This window comes from Arachis ipaensis, chromosome B03 (genome assembly GCF_000816755.2).
Source record: "Arachis ipaensis cultivar K30076 chromosome B03, Araip1.1, whole genome shotgun sequence".
Taxonomy (NCBI): domain Eukaryota; kingdom Viridiplantae; phylum Streptophyta; class Magnoliopsida; order Fabales; family Fabaceae; genus Arachis; species Arachis ipaensis.
Window position 1 is genome coordinate 40,924,129 of NC_029787.2, and position 6,528 is coordinate 40,930,656.

Genomic DNA, 6,528 nt, shown 5'->3' on the forward strand with positions numbered 1-6,528 from the left:
GTGGTAGGCCTGTCGGTTCCAAAGACAAAAATCTTCGAAAAAGAAAAAAGATAAATACTATTCCTGTTGAAAAAGATATAGTAGAGACACCTGCAGTTTTTCAAAATTCTGATATAATTTTAATGCCAGAAGATGTTCAGGTACCTGAAAATTGTGAAAATGGTGAGATCTCGATAAATTATGTCTTTACAGGAGAGAAATGGGACCGAAATAAGACAATTGTTAATGAAATATTTGCATATAATATGGCATTGAATATCATGCATGAAAGTAAGGATCTTGAACCAAGATCAGTCGAAGAATGTCGACAAAGAAATGATTGACCAAAATGGGAAGAAGCTATGAAGGCTGAGTTAGGCTCACTTGCAAAATGTGAAGTCTTTGGACCTGTAGTCTGTACACCAGAAGATGTAAAACCTGTTGGATACCGATGGGTATTTGTGAGAAAACGAAATGAGAAAAATGAAGTTGTACGCTACAAAACTTGACTTGTAGCACAAGGTACAGAGGCCCAGTATAGATTATGAAGAAACGTATTCCCCTGTAGTAAATGTGATAAAATTGCGTTATTTGGTCAGTTTATCTGCATATCATAAACTACATATGCATTTAATGGATGTGGTAACAGCCTACTTATACGGCTCATTAGATCGTGATATGTATATGAAAGTCCCTGAAGGATTAAAGATATCTAAACCATCGAATATTCACAAGGATTATACTCAGTCAAATTGCAAAGATCTTTATATGGTCTAAAGCAATCTGGACGAATGTGATATAATCGTCTTACTGAGTATCTGGCCAAAAATGGATTCAAGAATGATGATATCTACCCATGTGTTTTCATAAAGAAATCTACATCTGGATTCATTATAATTACTGTGTATGTTGATGATTTAAATATCATTGGAATTCCTGAAGAGATTCCAACAATTATAAAAACTCTAAAAGAAGAGTTTGAGATGAAAGATTTTGGAAATACTAAATTTTGTCTCGGCCTGCAGATCGAGCATACAAAAATGAGATCTTTATTCATCAAACAACATATACAGAAAAGATTTTGAAGAGATTTTATATGAATAAGTCACGTCCAATAAGTACCCCAATGATTGTAAGATCTTTGGACGTGGAAAAGGATTAATTTCGTCCTAAAGAAGAGAATGAAGATATCCTTGGTCCTGAAGTATCATATCTTAGTGTCATTAGAGCGTTAATGTATCTTACTAATAATACACGACCTGGCATATCATTTGCGGTGAATTTACTAGCAATGTATAGTTCCTCTCCAACCAGAAGACATTGGATTGGAATCAAGCAAATCTTTCGATATGTTCATGGAATGGTTGATATGGAATTGTTTTATCACTGTGGATCCAAGTCATAACTAATTGGCTATGCAGATGCAGGATACTTGTCTGATCCACACAAAGGAAAATCTCAAACATGATACCTGTTCACATATGGTGGTATAGCTATATCATGGAGGTCCACGAAACAGACGATAGCAGCAACCTCCTCTAATCATGCTGAAATACTAGCGATACATGAAGCTAGTCGCGAGTATTTTTGGCTCAGGAGTTTGATCCAATATATTCTGTCATCATGTGAACTAATTGATTAGAAGATAGCTCTAACTATCCTGTTTGAAGATAATACAGCATGCATTACTCAACTTAAAGGCGGATATATCAAAGGTGATAGAACAAAACATATTTCTTCCAAATTCTTCTTCACTCGTGATCTTCAAAATCAAGGGACAATTGATATCCAACAGATCCGCTCAAGTGATAATCTGGCATATTTATTTACAAAGTCACTCCCAAAATCCTCCTTTGAAAGATTGGTACATCAGATTGGAATGCGCCGATTTCGAGATATTAAATAATGTCGACAAGAGAGGGAGACTCTACTCTTTTTTCCTTGGTCAGGTTTTTTTCTATTGGGTTTTTCTTGACAAGGTTTTTAACGAGGCAGTCCCTATCACAAAGGATATTGTACTCTTTTTCCTTTACTAAAGTTTTTTTCCCAATGGATTTTTCTTTAGTAAGGTTTTAACGAGACATAATCTTGAATGGTCATCCAAGGGGGAGTGTTGTGATAAGGCATGAGGTGGATGCCCGTTAATGTTTGGACAGCTAATTTTTCCAAGTGAAAAGATTAAACTATCAAAGGAAGACTGAAGTTAATTGCATCTAAAACTTTAACTTTTGTACGCCTATAAATAGAGAGTCTGGTATGAAGAATAATACACATCAATAAGAACAAACATTCACTCTCTCTTTATACTGAATACTTCTCTCTCTCCTTATATATATAATTAGCTCAATATCAATAATTCATATATGTATTTACACATCTTTATTTTATATTTAGTACATCTTTATTTATTTTACAACATATATGATTTAATGGTTTGACATGCGATTATTTTTTTCCACCTAATAGTAACACTAGTAGATTTAATTGTAACAAGCAAAATTCAACAATTTCATGTTTACTGTTTAGGACTCAACAAAATTAGAAATATTTTTAGGATTTTTTATTTAAATAAATTAAAAAATATTTTATTTACTAAAATAAATAATTTTAAAAATAATTACGAAAGTACATAGTATGTCTTATCTCGTTTACAGTATAAACGAGATAAGACAAGCGAGTGGCACGTGTATATCTTGTTTACAGTATAAATGAGATACGTGCACTTATCTCGTTTATACTGTAAACGAAATACGTGGTAAATTTTCAACAGCTATAAAAGGATGTGCAACCCTTGGTATTCTCCACATACATTTTAGTTCTTTTTTTCCTTCGTTTTTCTTCCAAAAAATAGACAAAAATGTCCAGTAGTAGCGGATATGTGGTTGTTTGTGTGTATCCCAATTGGCGTATGAGAAACAGTGACAATGGGATGATATTTGAGTGTGATAATCCGTTACTGTTGCACACTCAGCGAGTAAGTTCCTTGTCCAAGTTAAATAGTCTGCTATTGAGTAACCTTGGTGGTATAGGGAGAAAAGAGATTGGAAGAAAAGAGATTGCTAGCACTGCTGGAAAAAATTGAGTTTTTTGGTTTCATCTGTTTCGGCTCCCTGGCGACCAGCAAGTACTCCTCATGTTTGATATTCATGGAAGAATCATGGCAGAATAAGTGATGAAACTTTCTGCGGAGGTTGGTGATGTTGGTGGCAGTGGATCCGTCCACTCGACCTTTGTGGAGGATGACCTACCTTTCACATCACCACTTATTCATGTTGCTTGTTCAGTAGAAGACATGGACGTGGATGATGAAGACTCCGACGAAGAGTATGTTGCAGATAGCAACAACGGTGGTTCTTCTGAAGATGACGATGAGAAAGAGTTTGTACTAGAGATGCCGGCCGAGATAGCGGTGTGCTATGTTTTGCCTCCCCCCTCCCGATTCAGACGCTATCAGATGTACCAAGTCACTATCATGCATTGAATCTGGACGCAATGCATGAGAAATCTCTGTTTTTCAACACCAGGAAAGATGATTACAACCTAGACAGTGGGGTGGAGTTTCAGGTCGGCCACAGATTCAAAAGCATAGATGTAGTAATGCAGGGTGTGAAGAACGATAGCATTCGCAGAAGTGCTGAGTACTGAGTAGTCAAATCAAACTAATTAAAATACCATGTTCATTACCGCCAAGCTGCAACTGGATGTCCCTGGAGTCTCCATGTAGCCCTCTGACAGAACCTCGGATACTGGGGAGGTCAAGTTTAATTGTGGCGTATTTACTCATTTATGATTGTTATATCTGGTGTAGTTTCCAACCATGAATGTTTTATTTCATCAGGAAAGTCCGGAGGGTTGGTGGAGCCCATACGTGTGTAGCACCCACCATGTCCCAAGACTATCGACAGTTGGACAGCAGCCTCATCTGCAATGTCATCCTGTCGTTGATACAGTCCAACCTATTCGTCAGCATCCCTGTCCCACAGGGTGCAGTTTGGCAAAGCTATCACTTCAAATCCTCGTATAGAAAGGTTTGGATAGCGAAGCAAAAGGCAATTGCGCAGATATACGGGGACTGGGAGGAGTCATACAACAAGGTGCTGAAGCTGCTACAAGCACTGTAGAGTTGTCGTCCCGGAACAATATGTGAGCTCAGGGCCTTACCTTACTTTGATGGGCACCTTATTGTTCACAACTGTAGCATGTTCGACAAAGTATTATGGGCCTTCTCTTCATGTGTTGTGGCCTTCAAGCATTGCAAGTCGTTTGTTTATGTTGATGGCATGCACTTGTATGGCAATTACGGTAGTGTGTTGCGTATTGCAGTGGCACAAGACAACAACTGCAATATCCTTCCTATTGCTTTTGCAATTGTGGAGTCTCAGAGTATGGAGTTATGATCTTTTTTCTGACTAATTTGAGATGACATGTCACCCTACAAGAAGGCCTGCTGATTATTTCTAATAGATCCCAGGCGATCAAGGCTGCATTGAGGGTTGATGATAGTGATTGGCATGCTTCCAGGGCATTCCATGCTTATTGTGTTAGACACATGGGTGCAAACTTCATGTCTCGTTTTAAGTCTGCCGTGGGCAAGCGATACCTTATAAATGCTACTTATAGTCCAAGCAAGACTAGGTACGAGTGGTACATAGATCTCCTGAGAGTTTTGTCACGAGAGATGGTGGACTGGACTGGTAGGTTCAATAAAAAAAATATGGGTACAACACTGCGACAGCGATCGCCGGTTTGGTCACATGACAACGAATCTCTCGGAGTGCATCAATGCAGTGCTGAAGGGTACACGGTACTTGCCAATTTCTTCCAACGTGCGATGCACTTACGAGAGGCTGCAGAAGTTGTTCATCACGAAGGACAGGGAGGCACAGGCACAATTGGCGGCTGGAAATTGTTTCTCCCAACAGCTGATGGCTGCTATTGAAAAGAATCGAGAGAGAATCCTGAAGATGCGTGTTATTCACTTTGACAGACGGGCTTCAGTGTTTGTCGCTGAGGAGTTAGTGCCATTCGAGGTTTGGTCTCAAGGTTCGTTCCATGTTTGGCTTAGCGCGGGGACGTGTAACTGTGGCCTTTTTCAATCACTCCATTTCCCATACCGTCATGCGCTTACCGCTTGTGCCCTCGCAAGCATCGAATGGGCTCCATATGTTCATCCGGTGTACATACAAGAAGCTGTGTTCAAGGTATACAAGATGGAGTTTCCACCGATACCATACGAGGCACTTTGGCAGGAGTGGTATGGGACATGGCTTCTGATGCATATTGCATCATAAGTTGTTTTGGTTGTTTATTTCATATAGAAAGTTACTAAACTTTGCTCAATTATGAAGTTTTTTGTGCTTTACTTGAGATTACTTTGATTGCCTTGAAATTGTGAATTCTTATAGGAATTGATAGAGAAAGAAGAAACAAAGGCATCAACTCTAACTGTGAATGATTTATTCTATGGCAGGCTGTATGTGATCAACACCTTTCTTGAGAGGTCGCCAATCTTTCTCCAGACTGAACCCCAGGATTAGTGCGGATCCAGTCTGATTGAGGGTGAAGCTCCTGCAGTTCATTCCCCTTGATGATCCTACTCAAAACGCCACAGACATGGTCGAATCTTCCGGATCAGAGAATGCTGCTCCTTTGGTTCTAGCCTTTTCCACAAATACTCTAATCTCCCCATACCTCAGCTGAATAGGTGTCTCGAGAAGTCCCCAACAAAGTCGCGGATTAGCCGTCTAAGAGATGTATAATCAAGCTTGTGGTTCATCATTGTCTGATGAAAGGCTCACTCTGAACCCATATAAAATAGAGATAACCTTGTGCCGGTTCAACTCATTCATAAGGATAAAGAACGAAGATACATCTTAGAATAGAATCAAACACTAATTGAGAATAGAACAGTAGTACTTATTAATCTATAAAACTCAACAGAGCTCCTAGCCTCAACCTAGGAGGTTTAGAGACTCATACTGATAGAAAATCACAATGAAATTCAAAATATGCTAGGAGAGATCGTAAACAAGGGTGATCTTCTCCTTTAAATACTAAACTAATGACTAAGGATTACATAAAAAAGATAAAACAGTCTTTTAGTGTGAAAATCCACTTCCAGGACCCACTTGGTGAATGTTTGGGCTGAGCTTTGAGTGCCTCCACGTGCTAGGATGGTTCTAGGGCGTTGAACGCCTGCTTGGGGATCCTTTTTGGGCATTGGAACGCTGGCTACCCCCTTATGGGCGTTGGATGCCCGGACTAGGGTAGATAAAAAAATAAAAAAATAAAAAAATAAAAAATAGACTAAACAAGTATTTCACATTTCATAACTTAGCTGGAAATAGAATAATTAATTTTTAAAAATCAAATGTCGAAAAAACATATTGAATAATCATAAGTCCCATTAAAACATTGAATAACAGTTAAAAAAAAAGTGATCTATCAAGCTATCAAAATTAAAATTAAAAATATAAAAATCAAATAGAATAAATAACAAAATACAATAAATATTTACTTAATAAAATAATTTATCTAATAAGTTAAATA